This window comes from Perognathus longimembris, chromosome 22, assembly GCF_023159225.1.
Source record: "Perognathus longimembris pacificus isolate PPM17 chromosome 22, ASM2315922v1, whole genome shotgun sequence".
NCBI classification, from domain to species: domain Eukaryota; kingdom Metazoa; phylum Chordata; class Mammalia; order Rodentia; family Heteromyidae; genus Perognathus; species Perognathus longimembris.
In genome coordinates, this window is record NC_063182.1 from 31,114,823 (window position 1) to 31,136,333 (window position 21,511).

A 21,511-nucleotide genomic window follows, 5' to 3' on the forward strand; every position below is an offset into this window, starting at 1 on the left:
CTATTTTTATTGCTATTCTTTTTGTAGATCTGCTATGATAGATGCTAGGCAAATACCTTATTACCAAAAGCCTGCAGGAGTTGACTATTTGAAATACCCCTATTCTTTGCCAAGGTTTTGGATGCCAGTATATATTTGTACACTGGTTTTGTGGCTAATAATCCTTTCATATTTTTTGTATTTCCAGTTCTCCTTGGCTTTGTGTCTTTTTATTCTAATACAAATGGTTTCATGTTATACACTTACTGTCGCCAATACTTAGATCCTTGTAAGTCTTTCATGATGTGTCTGTACAAATATTTGGGCTTCCTGAGGATAGCATATGCTTGTTCATTACTACAAAATGAGATTTTGAGTGAAAAAACACATCATCTATAGCATTCATATTATTTTTGAAGGCTTAAATCACACAAAGTTAGGTAATTTTTAATAGGTAATTTTTCCCGATAATCTGCTAAGCATAAAAAAAAAAGCTAGCTCCCCTTTCCAAGAGAGGGTGATTCTTTTAACCTCAAATTAATCTTAGTAGTTAATGGAATATATTTCTATTGATATAACCTTATTTTGTAAAACAACAGAATTCCTAACATTATTTTAAATGGAGGTAACAGTACAAGAAATGTACCCAAGGCCTAATGTATGAAACTGTAACCTCTTTGTACATCACTTTGGCAATAAATAAGTATATATATATATATATATATATATATATATATATATATATAAAAGACAACCTTTTCTGAGGATGAGAAGCAAGTTTTGATTATGAAAGCCTGTTTTCATTCTCAACACTAGCCCTCCAATTGTGAGTTCTGCAAAATTTTCTTTCTCTTCATGCTGGGTAATCCAAAACTCTATGTATTTTTTTCATACTAAGGTATGTGATGTGTGTGTGTGTGTGTGTGTGTGTGCATTTCAAAGATTTTAATTAAAAATTTCTCCGCTTAACTATATACTTAGAAGTAATTTATGTAAAAGTAAAAGATGGATGTCTGATAAGGTTTATTAAATTAGAAAAAGTTGGGTGGAATGCTCAGAATGCTATTTAAACATTATTCTTAGACACGAATTCATTTCTAGAGTCTCTCGCACCCAGAAGAAAGTATCATAAATTGAGTATTTTTCTAAGACTCTGACCTTGAATGTACCTTCAAAATATAAAACAACTGATAAAAGAAAATGTAGATATGCTTAGCGATTTTATGCCATATTCTAACACACAATTCCCAAAATACCATTAATGAAAATACATTTCTATAATCGAAGTTACTTAAATCTGTGGAAATATAGTTTGTACATATACCACATTCTCTTTACAGGAATTATTATGAATGTATATTTTTAAGTTTCACAAAAGGAAAAGCAGACAAATGAGGGGGTAATGCTGCAAGGCATTTTATTTAATTTTATTGTAGAAGTGATGTACAGAGGGGTGACAGTTACATAAGTACAGCTTTACCATAAAATTAAATAAAAAATACATTTTAAGAACAAAGAAAAACAATCCTCAAAATGCAGGTGATCTAGCCACAGTCGTTTCAAGCAGCTTTAAGGGCAAGGCTTGTAAAAGCTAGTGTTGAGCCTAGCAAAAGCATCTACAGCAACGCTTGCACGCTTCAAAATGTCTCTACTTGAGTCATGCCTAGGGACAAATCAGCAGAGCTGTTCATTGCAGAGTAAGGTGATGGCTTGAGACTGAATGGCTCACATTTAGAGAGTTCAGAGCATTTTCAAGGGCTAGTTGGTGTGTGTATGACAAACAAGCTCAGTGAGGGAGCCCAGCTGGATTACAGCCATCCTAATAATAAATAAAGTGGTGAAAAACGCTACTATACTGAATCCCTCACATATTCAAGTTAGAACTTCCGTCTTGCAGAATCCTTTGTTGTATGGCTCTCAAGCCTGATTAGAGGTGGCAGGTGATATATAAAGACCTCTTTATTAATAGCCAAGTTCTGTAACAAGGTCATGGGCAGAACAAGCTTGCAGAAAACAAAGAAGGCCAAAGAAGAGTGAGTAGTGACAGACAAAACCAAGAGATAAATCTCTATTGGAATTGTGAAATACTCCTGCTGTTCTCATATTTGAAAAAGTATTGAGAATATTTGGATGTATACTTAAAAAAATGTATTATTAGATTATGAGTGAGATGCCATCATAATAATGTCATGTGCATTATTTTCTTGATGTAGATATGTCTTCTACTTTTTAGAAGAAAATCACAAGAAATAAAATACAATTCTTATAAATATTATTTATAAGGCATATGTTAAAATTGTAAAATAATATTAACTATGGCACTTTGAATAAGTTAAATAAAATTGACTGTCTTCTTTTCTGTCATATTCACAGTATGCCTAAATAAATAAAAAACAGATGAATGAAGCAAATTACTTGTCTATATTTATTTTCAGTAAGTAACATTAATGAGAGTTAATGTAGCATGGGACTTCAAAACAACAACAGTGACAGTAAGTAGAACAAAATCACTTAGCAGTTGAATCCTAAACCAATTCATGATTGAATGTTCACGTCTGAAATTTGGAATAAAAAAATTACTTTCTCAAAGTTCCTGTGTGGTTTAATGAAATAAATGCTAGGTACAAAGTTAAACTATTTGATGGAATTATTAGTACAGGTCATGTGATCAATAAATGATAGATATTATCATTAAATAAGGATATGTTATAATAACGATTTGAGCTTAAATGTCAAGTTCTAAAAGTTAAAGCATTTACAGGGTTTGACATTGTGTCTTTATGCCTGCAACTCCAGCTATTTGGGAGCCAAGGAGATTGAGAAAATCATGATTCCAGGCTAGCCAGAACAAAGAGTTAGCAAAACCCCTCTCACCAACCAAGCTAGTCTGGTGGTGCAAAACTATAATCACAGTTCTGACTATAAGCACAGTTCTGTTGGAGGTACAAGTGGGAGGATTTAAGGTAGAGACTGACCCCAGGCAAATAAAGTAGGCAATGCTCAAAATAATACTAATAGTAATAATAATAGTAAATAAATAATAGTAATAAAGAGAAAAAGCGGAGTGACAGTAGCTTATGTTTCTAATTCTTCCTTGTTAAGAGGCTGAGAGGTGAAGATTTTAGTTCAAAGCTAGGCATGGCAGAAAAGTCTGAGTTGCAGTACTGAGTCACAGAAAAAAAAAATGGGTTTGGGGTGTGAGTATATGTTTCCAATGGTTGCGTGCCTGCATAGCAAGGAGAATACCCTAAATAAAAGTCCCAGTATTAGTATTACAGAGACTAAGATGATTGAGGCCATTAAGAAATGCTCCTCCGTTAGAATGTGAAAAGTCAAGGGAAGGGAGAGTTTTAAAGACTTCTGTGGATATAACTGCTGAGATGCTTTGACTGTCACACCTGTTCAAAGTACGTGGGGCAGTCCCTACTACATTTAATCCACAGGTAGACTCCTTCCAAGCACTGACGGCTTAGTGTGTGCCCAGGCATTGGGAGAGAAGGCTGACAGGGTTCTCAGTGCACCTATGAGAGATCTACAGGTTGCAGCAATCAGAGGTCAGAATTTACAAAGAGTTATTGCTGTGTCCGGAAACCAGATACCAACTTTCTAAGAGAACATGAAAGTACATTACAACACCTCCAGAGAGGAGCTGTGCAAAAATAGGATTGTAGATGTTGATCAGATGAGGTTTGTGCACAGTGCCCTTTCTTGGAGTGCTCCAGGCCTTGACAGGGAAAGGCTGTAGGTCAGACCTTTTCAAAACACCCCACTGATGTAGGTGTGGAAAGCACTAAGGTGGAAAAGGAGTACAACAGCTGAGATTCCGAAGAATCAACTGGAATACTCACAAGAGAAAGTTCACCCTTACACACGGTGTGATAAAATCAAGGAAGAAGTGTACATATTCCTTTCCCATTCTCATTCTTTAAATTGTAAGGAGCCAGGAACTTCATGTATCGGCCAGAATATGTTGCAAAACAAACAAATCCTAAATCGCTTTGGCTTTAAAATTAAAGTTATTGCTATTCATGTCGTATGCCCTTTCTATGGTGACAAGAAGTAATCCCTTACTGAATTCACTTGGGGACCTAGATTAAGTGGTAACTTCACAAAGCTTGTCCAACATGTAGAAACCATCAACACCCACAGCATTACGCGTATCTTATCTAATACTAGTTCTGTGGCCCAGCCAATTACACTATTCTCAAAAGAGCAATGCTACCACATTTATCAAGGACTGAATGCAAGAAATATTTGGTAAGCATCACTAAACTGTACTTCTCAGTGAACACACAAACACACACAAACACAATTAAAATAGTATACTTCTTTACAGATCAACATATGCCATGCCCCAGTTCCATTGATGAACTCCTATATCTAAATCAGGCCTGATGTGTTTGCTCTTGCTTGGAGGATTACAAAGAAAGACAAACTTCTTGCTACCCATATACACAAAATACAACTGTAGAAAGGGGTGGAATAACAGGTCATTCCTTTTAACATCCCATTGAGAATATATCTTGTCTGTAGCAAATTGAAAACTACATTTTAAAGGCTTCCTACCTCAATGATGGAGATAGGATTAGGTCTTGATTTTATCTGCCCTGCTCTTAGGATTTTTGAGGCCCCCTGGATCCTTCTCTTGCATTATCACTATCTTTTGATGACATCTGAAATTGACTTTTTTTTTTTAGGATTAAATAGATTTCTAGAATACTTTTTGGCAATGTAAGATGTGATCTTAAAGTTTGCTTTGTATTGAGCATTCACTGTGTCTTTTAATCCAGACTGGTGTTTCTACAGTGGCCCTAAGTGACTTAGGAAACTTCTGGTAAGAAGCTAACCCATTTGGTGTAGTTAACTCTGTGGTAAAAATAGCCAAATCTTCATTTCTTTTCTAGATACAGCTCTTGCATTATCAATGCTTTACTGCTTAATTCTTTTTCCAAAATTAATTGCAATTCTTTTTTTTAATTGCAATTCTTTTTCCAAAATTAATTGCATCTTTTATGTATGTAGATAATTCAAATATTTGTCTCATATCTCTGATGTTCAATTCAAAGTAATTCACAACAATAGTTTTGAGGCAATCATTGTTCATATGCGAATTAGATGTATTGGGTGGTTTTAATAACGCATGTATCTTCTATGCTTGTGACATGATTCATTTTATAGTCCTAAATCCTAAAGGCCATTTATAGTCAATTTTTTTCCGCTAAATATTTTAATAGACCTTGAAACACATTTTCCTCTTTCAACAATAGAAATTCTTAAGTCCCATAACTCTCTTGATTTCCTTTTATTTGTAGGCCTTACAAAAAACATTTTCTTGTGTGTGCTGGAAATCAAACCCAGCCCCTTGTGAGTGCTCTATCTCTGAGCAACTGCTCTACCTCTGAGCATTTCTCTTAGAGTTGCTGGACCCCGGTCCTGAGCACTGTCCCTGGCTTCCTTTTGCTCAAGGCTAGCACTCTGCCACTTGAGCCACAGCGCCACTTCTGGCCATATTCTACATATGTGGTGCTGAGGAATTGAACCCAGGGCTTCATGTATACGAGGCAAGCACTCTTGCCACTAGGCCATATCCCCAGCCACATTTCTCTTAGAAAGAGAATTGCAAGAATTTCTCCTAGAAATGAGTTCTTTCCCAATCAGGATCCTCCTTGCACTAACTTGACAAGTTTAACCAGCACGTTCTGATACTGTTTTGTTTTCAATCTTTGCCTTTCAAGTTATAATCTCACTAAGTAAAGGTTTTTCACGTTTAACGTACTTGCCCATTTCCAAGGTCCCAAATCAGTTTCTTCTTTACTTGTTAACTGGGCCTGTAGCCAGACACTTAATGAGGTTTATCCCTATATGTTTGTGTAGGTGTATTTATGTGTACATGTGAGTAAATATGTGTGTTTGCCTGAATGATGTGTGTGAGCATATATGTTTTGTTGCTGCATCATATTTTTTCCAGTCAGGAAAAACTATTTTCTCTTTTTTACATCAGTCATATAATTGTCAGGGAAATCACTTGTGCCTCTTCATTCTTGCAGCTCATTGGTCAGAACTGTAGAAATAGTTTCATCCACTCATAAAGGAGCCAAAAAATCATTTCTATCATTCAAATTAAAAATTCAATTAATGACTGAAGAGGCAAGGATGCTAGCAGTCTTTGGGAAAAGAGAAAAGATATCAACCTTGCAGACAATAGTAAGTTAGCTAGTATTTGTTCTTGGCCAGGAGAGAAATCATGATTTGTTTATAAACCATGTTCATAGTTCTGATTGCTGCATTATCTGGATAATCCTCAATTTAAATGATCTTTTTGCTTTAGGACTCTAGGTGACTGACCTAGGATTATTTATTATCCAATAGCAAGCAAAAATCCATTGTTCTTTCTATCTGTAGATTTCATCCAATGTCCCCACTGAATAAATTTGAAGTGCCACTATGAAAAAAAGGTTTTTGATAAGAGTTTGATCTATTGATTGCCATCACATGGCCTTCTTAATCTTCATAATTGGCTGCACTTAGATTTACTAAGGTATTAATTTTATAAACATAGTACTCGTAGTTATCACTTGATTAGGAATTTCTTCCAGAATTAAACTGTCTTTCTCCTTGATTGAAAGCCCCATAAAACCATTTATTGTTTTCCCCAAAAGCACTAGCTCAGGTTGCAAAGCACTTTCAGTCCAAGTATTACCAGCTAACTCTCGTCAAATTACTCTATTATGGGTCTAGTGAAAGGACTATAGGTAGCTCACATGCATTAGAGGAAAAGGAAAAGAACCGGACTCAAAAGAGATAGCACCAGTAATATGCTAAGCCTGTGATACTGATTGTTAGGCTCTATCTGCATGAGTAAGTAGTGGAAGAATGATTTCCAACTATTTATTTTCCTTCTGTCATTTTGTTATAAGTCAAATTCGGAGAGAGAGGTTTTTGAGGAACCTTGAGTTGATTACATAACCATCCTCACTGTGTCTTAACTATGAGAAGAACACCCTTGTCTTCACAGAAGACTTCTCCTTTATTTTATTTTCTCTGGAGAAGAAAAACATCCTTTGTTATTCCCAACTGTTCAGAATGCAAACCCTCTGTTACAGGAAGATTTTTTTTGAATGTCATTTTAGTAGATACTTTTTCACCAAAGTAAGAACCACCTGAAATTTTTTTTAGAAGTTTTGTACCAATATCATGTTTTCTACGAAATTTTGAAAATAATAAAATTACCTCACCCAAGCTAACCAATTCTGTTTCTTTTTTGTCTTTCATTTTAAAGAATTAGCATTATGTTTCCTTTTATTTATGTTTTTCCTGTTTAAAATATTATGTATTTATTTACTTTTGTATCCTTATGTAGTTGTACGAAGGTGTTTCAAATCAGCCTATCAGTCTGTAAGTACAGTACATCTTGATCAATGTTGCTCCTTTCATCATTTCCCCCCATGACACTCAACCCAACCATGCCATCATTTTACCTAGCTCCATTTTTATATATGTACATTGAATGTGACCTTTTCCTTACTATACTTGTTGTGAAGACTCGACAGAATAGCAAACAAGAGTCTTGAGAGCTCCTATGCCATAGTATTGGCAAAATTTGCTTTCCTGTCCACACGTGTAGTCCTTCCCATGAAGCTTGACATATCCTAATATATTTGTTCAGTGCAAATTAACTGATTTTGTTGAGCTTTTCCTTGACACTTAACTATTAATTTTTGGTGGAGTCGAGGCCTGGAGGATAGTAATTTGATGGTGGCTGAGAGAATGAATTATGACCATCCTGATTTCTTGCAGCCTTTGGTAACACATTGAAAGATTACACAACGCCTTGTCATTACAAATAAGCTAGTACAAAACAGAGATGTACTATTCATTATAGTTGTAATGCAAGTATTAGAACTAACAGGATAGAAGACAGGAACCAATGGGGGGAAAAGAATCTATGCTTTCTGTTCATATGAAGGACAGCAAGAGTAAACTATTTTGACATGTATTATGTGTTTATGTTTTCTGTGCCTTTTCTCTTTCTGCACAAAACAGTTAAACCTTTTGATTGGGTAGCAGTTGGCAATGGTTCATTTTTATTCACCACTATCTGTAGCTGGATGGAATAATTACAATTTGTCCTACCATCTGAGGCTCTCCCTGGCATTTGGCTGTGTTTGCCCTGCTGTTCATTTAAGCTTAAGTTTGTACATGCTCATTAACTGATTTGTCCTAAAAATAACTTTGAAAGTGTCAGATATTGAGCACTGATCCTACACAGTTTAGTTTAAAAAGTCAGTAGATGGCTTGAACTCTGAAAGCTGTTTTCATTTTGAAAACCAAGAAAAAGAAATATATCTAAGAACCTGCTTCCAATTAGGTATTAAAATTAAAGATGCAGAAAGCCCCAATGAAGAATATGTCTATAATGCTATAGAATTTATCACTCTAGCATTAGCTTTAGAATTCATTACAGTATCTCTTTTTCATATGTAATACAAGCAACCAACTCATATGTGTCCCACCAAATCTTATACTCAAAACAGTTAGCAGTGGTTAAATATTTCCATACAGAAGAAGGTTTTCAGTTTTGTGAAGTAGGCTTACTAAGTTAATTTAAATTGTTCTTATCCTAATTATTTCAGATTTCAGGATACCTGAATTTGAAAACTGTAGAGATTATTCAGTAGCATTACCGTTTTGTCTTTATTACATATTCACATGTTGGCTGAATAACCTTTTCACTTTTATAACTAATGGTATTCTGTAAGATAATTGCAAATATGTAAAGATTCTAACCAGCATTTCCTGTTTCTGATATGTCCAGAGAATGGCTTGCTGGGTAATTTCCTTTGTGTGGTTGAAAAAAATTACTTTGTGTTTTTATGACAATTTTCTATGCATTTAATTCACTTAATAAAATAGATTACTAAAATCACACTTCATGTTGGAGATGATGACAAATTTAAAGAATTTGAAGTACTAAAGTTTAGGTTTTAGTGCTATAATATTTGAAGTTAATTCCTTCAGGCATTGACTTTGTCACTATTTAGTTTATATGATTTTGCTTTGTCTTTAAACATTTTATGTACTCTAACCTGAAAACAGACATCTTAAAATGCTGTTTTATTTAGGTCTAGCATAGAAATTCATAAATAGTCAACCATTTTTTGCCTGAAGTCTTGTAATTTATAGATTTTTTTTCTCATAAAAACGTATATTGTAGGGGCACCATTTATGTGGCACTGAGGAATTGAACTCAGGGCCACATGCATGCTAGGCAATCACTCTACCACTAATCCACATTCCCAGCCCCTCTCCCACAAATTTTACCTCCCAATTTTTATTGTTTGTTTGTTTTCCACCAGTCCTGGGGCTTGGACTCAGGGCCTGAGCACTGTCCCTGGCTTCTTTTTGCTCAAGGCTAGCACTCTCCCTCTTGAGCCACAGCGCCACTTCTGGCCATTTATGTGGTGCTGAGGAGTCGAACGCAGGGCTTCACGTATAGGAGGCAAGCACTCTTGACACTAGGCCATATTTCCAGCCCTACCAATTTTTATATTCTCCTACATCACCAAAATGTATGACATAGATATTCTTGTTTTCACAGTTTCTTAACATAATTAATATTCATTTCTCTAAGATAGAATATCAAGAAATATTATTCTTTTATTTAAAAATTGTCTAATGTGTAATGGTTTTAAAATTGGAAAAAGCTTTTTTTTTTAATAGAAGAGTTAAATTATTCACATCTTATCCTTTCTGGTTTAAGAAAAACCAACTTAGACATCTAATTCCAAATACTCAAATATAGTCACACAGACATCCCTGTTTTCTCTGAAAATGATGGGTTCAGTCAGAAATATGCTCTAAAATGGAATATGGAGATTGAGTCTGTGAGTCTGTGGTTTTTGAGTATTAGGAACTGAGCTCTGTCTTTGCAGAGATTTTGGTTAAGAAAGTTCAATTTTGTGTCATTCATAGGAAGATTATGACTGAGTTTAAGGGTAATAAAGAGGAAGGAAAATTATTTTAGAATAGAAGAGGGAATAATTTAATTCTAGTCCAGGACCTCAGTTGTGATTCAATCCACTTCAGTTCTTTGGCAATAGCAGTGGAAAAACAACTCTCTCTAACATTTCTCAATAACTTACTGCATTTCAGTCCCGATTATTTATTATCAATCATTATTTAGTTGTGTCATTCTTTTGCCTACCTATTAAAGTTAAGAATGAGACATCATTATGGTTTACAATGGAGCAAGAATTTTAAGGATATTGTGTTAATTCTCCATCTGATCAACTATATTTATCAATTGCATCCATAAATACATTAAATCAGCTTAGGAGTTGATAATGAGATTCATTACATATTTTTTATGTGTCTATCAAATAACTATTATTCAAGTTTCCTTGGTGATGCTTTTCTAAATTTAAGTATTCATATGTTTGGTTTTACTGTTGATTGTTTCACACAAAATATTCAATTTTGTTTTTGAACTACATTTCCAGAGACATAATGTTATGTGTTATTGTAATATCCCTTCCACACTGCAGAAATACAATTATGTTGTCTGCTGGCATTATTTTCTTAGAGCTCTGTTTCATCATTATATCATCTTTCTTTTTTTCTCTTTTTTAACTGTCCAATTACCTTTAAGGTTTTTCTTTGTCTTTAAGTCCCAACAATTTTGAGTCATCCTCTGTCATAATGCATTCTGACTTGTGATTCTTGAGTCTGCATTTTGTTGTCTTTTATAAGCTTCATCCAGGAAAAACCATTTTCTTTGATCAGTAATTTTTTTCCTATTTAAAAATTGAAACTGAAATTAATTGTACCTCAGAATTTTCCCATTTCTCATCCACAGAACTTCATCTTCTTTTTGTGAGTTTTTCTAGATCTTTTCACCTATAAAATCTCTTCAGATGAATATAATTTTCTATTATATCAGTTATCCAACTGTGTAATTTTTAAACAATTTTTTTTCATTCTGGAATTTCCCTTCACACATTTTCTGTGATTTTTCACTGCTCTTCTGAAAATTTTATTCTTTTATTTTCTGAAACTTATTGGCAGATTGATATTAAAATCTATTTCTTAATATCCATGTCTGATAATCTCCATTTTCTAAGTGTTACACAGGAATGTTTCTGTTCTTTCTCTTCAGGTATTTTTTGTTGTTGTTGTTTTGAGTTATGTACTTTTTTCCAATTGTGTCTGCTTATTTTTAAAGAAATTATAGTTATGACTTCATGAATGCATACATTCTGTAGCAGGACACATTTCAGAAGTAATCAATGAGATAAACTGAATATTACTCTTTGTCTCTGTCTCTGTTTCTCTCTCTCTTTCTCCCTCTCTCTTTCAGTGGTTATAACCCTTTCTTATTGGCCCCACTAAGCCAGTTCTTTCAAAAGCTCTTTCTTTTTTTTTTTTTTTTGGCCAGTCCTGGGGCTTGGACTCAGGGCCTGAGCACTGTCCCTGGCTTCCTTTTGCTCAAGGCTAGCACTCTGCCACTTGAGCCACAGCGCCACTTCTGGCCATTTTCTATATATGTGGTGCTGGGGAATTGAACCCAAGGCCTCATGTATGGGAGGCAAGCTCTCTTGCCACTAGGCCATATCCCCAGCCCCCTCTTTCTATTTTATTCTTAAACCCAGGATGAAAACCTGGACAAATCATTCCAAGTGAGCCAAGATCTCCATCACTGGCACCCACACTCCTTTGTTTTTCAAGTCTTGTGAATATTTTCAAGGCCCTATTCATTTTTAAAAATTATCATTAATAGTTGGAAGAAAGAAATTGCCACTTAGCAAAGCATGATCAATGTCATCTCCAACATTGTCACCACCTCACCACTACCCCTCCCCTACACATTCTTCTTAATTTCATCTGACTTATATTCAATTCTTGACTGCATTTTTCTTCTCTTCTCTTCATTCACTTATCCCTTCTCCTTTATCCTATTCCACTTCTTTCTAGTAACAGTTTTTTTGGTTTTTATTGTGTTGAACTTTGACTTTCCCTTTTTAGGGAATTACATTATTTGAGTTCTACCTTGAATCAACTATATTTTAGCTTAGTATCCCCATAGTCAAATTTATTATAATATGAGACCCTTTAGTCTTTAGTTATAAAACTCTTATAGCTAGGTTTTGTTATACAAGTAATGATGAAATTTATAATATCTGCCACTTATTTATCAATCCAGTATATTTAAAAATTTTAAATTGTCTTCCATGTTTTCATTATTCCTTAGTCGAGAGATCAATCTGAATTACAAGGTCATTATCTAATTAGGAACAATAATTTTTCTTTGTGCTTTGAAAAAATATGTGTTACATTCTACAAATATCATGTTTTTGATATTTAAGTATATGGTTGCCATGATCATTTATTAATTTAAAAATTAATAGGTTTTGTTATGATTTTTAATAAATTCATACATTGAGATTTGATCCTCAACACCCTTGTCCCTCTCCTTCTCCTTCCAACCCCATCCTCTTTTGAATCATTGCCTTCTACTTTCAGGTCATATTTCTAAGATTGCAAGTATGAGGGAAGTATATGATACATACCTTTCTGTGTCTGGCTTGTTTTATTTAACATAATGTTCCATATATTTTCCTGAACAAACATGATTTTATTCTCCTTTGTGGCTCATTGTGTTTATGTGCCACGTTTTCTCATAAAGAAATTCCTTTAAAACTGATTTTATGTTTAAAAAGACAAATAACAATATTATTTAAAAATATATATCCTCTCAGTTTTCTTGGAAACTATCTTGAAAGCTATCCTATGATATCGAATGCATAAAATATGGATTATTGTTATTAAATTCCCAAAGTTTCCTAGCATATGATATTTCATAAATAAAATTGCTTTTTACAGAGAAATTATGGTTATATTACTCCAAATTCTGAAACAAAACACAGAACTAATCTGGCTTTCCACTGTTAGTCTATACTACATTTATGTATGTGGATACACACACACATAGTTGTACATGTTTGATTAATATAGTGAATACATATATATGTATACATATACTACATGAATAATATATATTCTCTCTGAAAATTAATTTTAAGTCATTGTTTTCTTCATGCTAATGGCTTTTTACATGCATCTGTACTTTTTCATATATTCACTTCCTAGTTCTAATACCAGTATACCTGGTTTCCAATATACTCAGATAAGATACAGAGAAAGTGTAGGTACAACCACAGGAAGGTGATACAAGAAGATCATCAATAATAGAGGCTAAAAATACATATGGCACGTTGAAAGTAGTTACAGCAATCGTTTCCATAACATGGAGTTCATTTCACATAGTATTCTAATTCTACACACTGATACTGAATACCTTTAAAATAATCAAATTAAATACTATCTTTTTGGATTTTCCTAATTGTACTTAGGAGATATTATGGCCCTTTCCCATGTTTAAATTTTACATTATTCGTCATATAACATGTCATGTATTGTGTGTTGTTTTCAATCACTCACATTTGAATTTTATATCTAGTTTTCAACTTTAAATTTCATGAATGCAGAAATATTTTCTGAACTTTCATGTGTCTTAAATGGGCGCATGTAAGAGAGAGAAAGATTTTCAGAGACAAAAATATTATGTTCAGTTATTTTGGTTACATTATGCTATGTTTGGTCATTGTGTAAAGGGTGCTAGAGATCAAATTCATAACCATTTCATCCTTAACAAGCATGAGCTACAAAAAGGAAAGCATGAATCACAAAAGGAAGGGAGCATGGTTTTGTGTACAAATGTATGGTGGACTTAAAATTGTTTTTCCAAGTTTAGATTTTAAAAGATTCCCTTCAATATACATGGTTGTATTGATGAGGCATAGTCATACCAAGCATATATTATTGAATTACGTATTTCATTTAAAATAAACGTGAAATAATTATTTCATATTTAACATTAATGTGCTTTGCTCTATGGATGCATTTTACATGAAATTTATACATGAAGCATGAAACTTCATAAGTTTTCAAACTACTATCTACTTTACCTGGCGTTCTGACAATCTCAGGTAGACATTCAGGATATCAATGTAGAAAGGAGCCATTTGAAAGTAACTGGGTAAAAGGCCTAAAGAAAATAATTCTTAGAAAATATTTTAAAATTTTTATATCTGAGAAAAAGGAAAAAAATGCATTTACAAATTTCAGTGTAAAAACAAAAGTAAAGTAAACAGAGCAATTGAAAGATATTACAAGTGAGAAACTACTGTCTGGGAAATTGTAAAGCTTTATAATATTTTTATTTTAATTTCAGCTAAGTAACACATATTTCATTGTTCGATTTATATCAAAGTTCTCTATAATTCTTTTAATTTTATCAAATTATACTAAATGATGTCATGGCCTTAGATTTGATCAAATTATAAATCTACACTTAACATGGAATATTTATTACCTTTTTGCAAAACAATATTCTTTTTGTAGTACTTGTGTTTAAACTTAGAGTCTCGTAGAGTCTTGTATTGGTTAGGAAGGACCTCTGCACCACCCCTTTTTAAATTTGTATTTATTTTTTCAGATAGTGTTTTGTGCTTTTTGTTTCATACCTCAAGCCATTCTCTTTATCTTCATCCCCTGAGTAGCCAGAATTGCACATAACAGAACAATATACGTGTTTTTTTTTCTTTTCTGATAATGGTGTATTCAACCTGTGCTCTAAGAATATTTATGTTGTTCACATCCTCACTAAAAGTTTCCTTTATTTCTTCCCCCTATAGAAGTCTGTTAAGTAACCTAGAGATGATAGAAATGTGGGTTTTCATTTGGAAAAAATCCTACATTTTTCAAGCAAATAAAAAAAATGGTTTTTTAACATTCATGTTTATTCTGGAACTTAAAAATATTTAGATGTTTTTATTGGCTGTGACTTTTTCTAAAACACAAGACCAATGGATATCTCCAAATTTCTGTTGATTTTGCATTAAGAATATGGACCATACAGTAGTGAACTCATACAGCATGCTGCAATTACAAAGTTCTTTTTCTAGACAGTTCATCTGTCATTTGCTGTTTGAATCCATGCACATACTTGTTCAGTTTGCTTATCTAACATAACTTTATTCACTTCTATTCATAAGCCTTAAAAATTCTAGTATTTCTCTTTAGAATTTGTGTTAAAACAAGAGTATTTCTGCATTCTGTGATTGTTTTAATTGTTATAATTTTTTATACTGCCTGAGTTTTTTGAACTCAGGACTTTAAACTTGCTCTATAACTTGAGCTGCATCTCTAGCCCCTTCTTCTTCTCCCACCCTTCTTCTTCTCTTCCCTCCTCTTCCTCCACGTCCTCTACCTCCTCCTCCCCCCCTTTTTTTTTATCAGTTGTTTTGGGGCTTGAACTCAGGTCCTGGGACTTGTCCCTGAGGTCTTCAGCTCAAGGATAGCTCACTACCACATGAGCCCTAGTGCCACTTCCTTTTTGGTTTGAAGTTTTTCCTGCTTGGGCTGCTCTTGAACTATGTCTTTCAGAACTTGCCCTCCTACGTAGCTAGGATTACAGGCATGAAACATTGGCACACAGTTTCTGGGAACTTTTTAGAACTTTTATGTTTTTTTCTTTTCTTTTTTTTCTTTCCTTCATTTTTTCTTTCCTTTTAATCTCTTGTTTTTGCCTTTCTTTTCTTTTCTTTTTCTTCTTTTGTTCTTTCTCTTTCCATTTTCTTGCCTTCCTTCCTTTCATTACATTTGAGATACCTGTATCTTTGCAATCAAAGTTTCTTAGCTTATAGAGCTGAAAACTCATATACTTATCAGGGAGCTAACTATACTCTAAGATCTGGTATTTGATCAGCTTTCTGTAGACAGGGTTTAAACTATGTACAGTAAGTTCCTGATAGAACAAAATCATTTCTTAAACCAGTGTGAATACCGTAGCTATTTAATAAAGAAAGTACACACATATATCCATTTTGTGACTATTAACAATATTTGAGGAGATTACTATAAAATCTAGAGGGAAAATTTGAGAAGGAGATAAAATCAATATTAACTCTAGTTATAGCAATTGCTTTTTAGGGCCTGGTAAACAAAATGCATGAGATGTGCAAAGAAGACACTGTTATTTTATATTAGTAGATTGTTTTTAGTTACCCATTGCTTAAGCATGCTACGATTATTTGTGCTTCTTTAACAAAAATAAAATGTAACTTTTGTAAGGCCAGAGTGCTGGATAATTTGAAAAACACAGAAGATGCACACATTGACCAGGTATGGGCGCCACAAGTTTAGTCTTGTTGCCTGTGAAACCAAGAGTCATATTCTCAGGAAACTTCTCTTTTGCCTTGATGGATTATAATAGGACTAAAATGTAAGTTGAAAAAAGGGCAAAATGTTTTCTCTCCTGCATGTATTGCAAGATTGGTGGGGCTAATGTGAAATTATAGACATATCCTATGTGACTTTAGTTTACCTGGATCAACTTGCAGACTAGAGAATGAAACCATAAAAAAAGATCTTTTAGAAAGCAGTTTGAATATCCATATTATCAAAGTATAATAATACATTGGGTGTTAAAGCATACTTGTTTTGTATCCTGATTGTTTCTTCTAAACTGATATGGAGAGCTACCAAGTTTTGAGGTTCTTTATAATGACAGCAATGTGAATTGTTGCCACATTTAATTTGTGAAGGGAGAGTTTCAAACTAGAATAATTGCCTATTCCACTCCAGAAATGAGATACTGGCTGCTTCATTACCAGCTGGATGAACCAATACCTGAGCAATTTCAGACCCCTATGGACACTAAAACCAAGTCTACATATTCACTATTCCGCAGAGACAACAAATATATTTTGCTCTCTGAAAGATACTCTTGATCTAGGCAAAAGAGCTGTTGAAATGCATAGTCTTTCTCCACATCACTATAAATTGAACCATCAAGAACGTTGGAATAGTACACAATCTCACCCAGTGGAATCAATAGTCTTATCCCCTTCCATTATTTATCATACTCATAAGCAAGAAGGATCAGATATGGTATAATCTATCATTAAATATTTTACATAATAATTCTGGCATTTATCAAGCTAGGCCAGTAAATACCACTGAGAAGGCTTAACCTAATACAGGATCTGTTAAACCTACTGAGTAACTAAGGGAGACTATGTCGAAACAGAAAAAAAAAAAAAAGGGAGAGGACTTCAAGATGTGTTTATGCAGGATTCTAGGATGTATATCCTCTTGGAATTCCTTTCCATGGGTCTCAAGAAATACTTAGATTCTATCCACCTGGTCATTAATAGATTCTTCACTTGATAAGAGTTATTTGCACCAAATCCTTCAGGGGATTGCGATGTGACAATCCATTTGTTGATGATAAAGGAACAATCAATATATGGTATATGCACATGAGGTAGTGGCACTCTGGTATAGATCTCCAGGAGTATTGCCGGGGTCAGCCGGTTACAACACTCCAGCTAGCCTTTGGTGTCTAGGCGCCGTATTTTCAGAGCTGGCCACTAAGAAGCTGGTTTTAATTGGGGATTCAAAACATGATCAACTCTTCAGGATTTTCAGAGTTTTGGGTACTCCTAATAAATGTGGCGGCCAGAAGAGGAATCTCTGCAGGACTGTAAGAATACATTTCCCAAGTGGAAAGAGGAAAGCCTTGCTTCTGCTTCCATGTCAAACACTTGGATGGAAATGGCTTGGATTTGCTCTGATGCTGATTCTTTGAATTTGTTTGAAAAAGTGATTGAAGAGTCATCAGGCAAAAAGAAAAATCAAAAAGTGTCTTAGAAATAAAGAAAGGAGGCTTTTGTCATGATTGTGATATTTTTGCGGATTCTTTCTTTTTGTATTGTACAGGTGATATACAGAGGGGTTACAGTCACATAAGTCAGATAAAGAGTAGGTTTTTTTGAACACTATCACCCCTTCCCTCGCTCTCTCCCAATTTCCCTCTCTTCCCCACTGGCAAGCTGTGTAGTTCATTTGCAATAGGGTGTCTAAAGTGAGTACCACTGCTTCATGTGTTCACTCTTTGCCCTTTCATTTCTGTGCTCCCTCTCCCTCCTAAAGGCAGATAAGCAAACACGGAAGACAAAAGGAAAAGAAAAAAAAAACAGCAATAAAGAAAGGCCTCTTGTTTCCATGTCTCGGAATTCATTTTGATAAATATTATTCGCTATGATCATATGCACAAAGCTGTTTTATCTTTGTGGTCCTCCCTAAGAACAGATGTCATACTATGTGAATGCATAATTTATCATGGCCCAGTGTTGTTGTTGTTGTTTGTAGTGTGTTGACTTGTAGATTTTTAGCACATTCTAGATACCACAAATGAGGGAATCCATGCAATTTCTGTTTCTTTGGGTCTGGCTTACTTTGCTTAATATATATATATATGTATATATATATACATATATATATATATTTTTTTAAGAAACAAGGCCACACTAACACTACCAGCACAACCATGTTCACCAGAGCACCATGTTTACCATAGCCAAGCTGTGGTATAGCCATGATACAAACCCAGATGATCTCCAGTAGACTAATGAATCAAGAACATAGAGTATGTATGCACAGTGGAATTCTGCTGATCCATTAGAAAGAATGATGTTGTACCTTTTGTAGAGAAAAGAAAAGACTTGCAAAAAAATTCTACTTTTGTACTTTATAAAAGCTTTTTCCGATGTGCTATTTGTTATTTCTTTTCTCATTTGAAATACTTTTTTTCAACATCCAGTTTTGTATTTGTAGCTTTCCTATCCCTTCTTTGGTAGAATCCTCCTATCAAAATAACTAAATAAATAAAAGGGATCTGCAAAATGAAAAAAAAAAAAGAAAAAGAAAAAGAAAGGAAAAGACAGAAGTGGCAACCCACTGAGGAGTTTGAAGTAGATAAATTTACCCTCCCAGGCAAAGAAACTTCTATCCAGTGGCTACGGTGTGGCCCTAACCCAGTTGAGAGAAATGTGGCCTGGTGGGACTGTTGCTGAAATGTGGGCGGTGGGGGGGGGGGGCAGACTAGGTGGGGCTCTCTGAATCAATAGGAGGGAGCCCACAAGGCATTTCTTTAATAACAATACAGAAGGGGTAGTGACAGGAAACCATGATTTCTGCCCAACTAGAAAGGAGGTGCCCAACTAATCGGTAGTTGATGTCAGCCCACCTAACTATTTGTATCTGATTAACGCTTACTCTTTGTGTAAGCAGCTTGTTGAAAATCCAGGGTTTGCCCTTCCCTGAGACTGAACTTCTAGGTGGCACTAGTTTGGTTTAGGTCAAAGACAATAAGCTCATTAATCCCCCCTGAAAAGTGGTCTTGGTCTTTGCTGGTCTACACTGTTGCAACAATTTTTAATTTCTAAATAGTAAAAGTAAAAACACCTGGTGCAATTCCATCCTTGTGAAAAATTGATAGACATTTTTTCCTACAAATTTATCAAAAATATTTTTTATTCTAAAAATAAGCTGGCATTTGAAGCCAACCAATTGGTAATCTTTTATTTTTAGGCAAACATTCTATGATGATTCATCTTGGCAGAGTGCTTTAGGCAGAAATAATATGAAACTGGAGAAAAAGGAAAGAAAAAGCTAATAAAATGAGATCAAAATTGAAGTATTATCCGAAGTCTATGTGTAGCCCTCATTGTGTGCAGAGAGAAGATGCTATTAGAGTGATGTCAGAGAGAAGTTATAGTCTTTCACTAGATAACTTTAGAATTGCTTTGTATTTCAGCTACATTTTTATTTCCTTTGTGAAAAGTCACTTAAAATCAATGAAATCAATTTAAAACCTTTTAAATCAATTAAATCAACAAAATCATTGGAATTCTCCATCAACAATAAATGGCAGGAAATGGAGAACCAAAAGAACTGTGGTGTGATGAAAATGTCTGGTAATGAGTCTTTGTATGAGTACCAGAAAAGTACTACAAAGCTTTAGAGAATCTCTCCTATAATGTTCTGCACATGATATTCTACATTACATATATATTTTATACAACAAACCCAGTTTTGCTTCTCTTTAATATGTGTTAGATACTGAATGTTATTTACAAGTTATCATTTAGGTTTCCTTAAGTTAAAGATCCAAATCAAAACTCTTGATTTTCTGAGGAATTTACAATTCAGTAAAAATTATATTGCCAATGAAGTCTGTGAACATAGCGTCTCTAATATTTGATTATGAATGAAGCAATGAAAGACATTCTAATGAGTTATTATCAATCATAATTCTTTAGTTATGTCAAAATTGACTCAATTATGCTTAAAATCCATTCAATTAGATTGACTTTGCCTCCTATTTTTTTCTAAATAATTCATAAGTTAAATTCTAATGTTTATGTCCCAATATCTTACATTTAATATAGAACTTTATTTCTGGCCTCTATTCATCACTAGTCTAAGTGTCAAAAATGCATTTTGTAGAAATAAGAGGAAATAGAAGTTATAAGATACATGCCATCTTTTACATATCATATATGCTGTCATAACTTGTCATCGCTTATTTCTTAAAACATTTTGGGTATTATACCAGCCTTGCAGAAAAACTGAAATCTTCAGTTCTGATTTTCTTTTTGGAAATAAGAATATGACTTCTAGAAATAAAACTACTATATCTTCAAAGTCTGTGCTCTTTCTTCTAAATCATTTTGTATCATAAAAAAGAAAGACAAATTTAGTTCTAAAGTTATTTTGCAAAAAATTTAAAAAAATTGCTTATTTCAGGATTGGCTAGTATGACACTACATGAATAAGTATTCCTTTAACTTGATTTCTTAACATAGCAGCTCATGCTGTTCTAGCACCGGATGCTTGAAATCTTTGTTTTCTAAGTACAAAGAGATTCAGGATAGATTTTTCAATCTCCCTAGTCTTCTATGATTTCATATTTCATAGAGGTATGAAAACTGGGAACTAATGTTCGTAGCTCTAGTGAGGACATGACTCATGCCACTTATTCTTACATTTCCTTGACAAAAATAAATCATAGAACTAGGTGTGATTTTATTGACAAGGAAGTCAGAAACCATCAGTCATCTGAAAAAAAGCAGGTTAACTATTTGGCTTAAGTATTTATCATTGCTTATAACTTGTATGTGCATAGCTGTATTTTCTCAAGAGAAACAGTCAAATTTTCTCATCTATCCCCAGCTTTAATCTCAAAATGCAGTATTGTAATGGGATATGCAGTAGCCTTGGTGCCAAGCCCAACCTTTTGACTTACGTAAACATAAAAGAAGTTCTCTTCTCTGGTTCTCCAATGCAAAGTAGCCAAATGGTATATCTACAGTAAAAAAGTTTTGTTTTGACCAGTGAGGATTGAAAGTATCAGCAGCTGTTAGTCTTGTAGTACGTAAATCCTGCTTGGCTGAGCTCAGAAGACTGCACTGAGGAAAGGAAAGTTTCAAAATTATGCCTCAATTCTACTCCAATGTGATAATTTCCAATCCCTAATCTGTCTTAAGTTTCCTATTTTATTGTCTTCTTCAATCATATCACATTTAAATTGTCAATGGAAAATTTCCTTCCTTTATGTAATTTTCTC

General features: G+C 34.0%; 1 pseudogene; it reads left to right on the top strand.

The window, feature by feature from the left end:
• Window positions 1-17,675, top strand: part of LOC125339959 — a 180,329-nt pseudogene extending 162,654 nt beyond the window's left edge.
• Window positions 17,676-21,511: the final 3,836 nt, after the last annotated feature.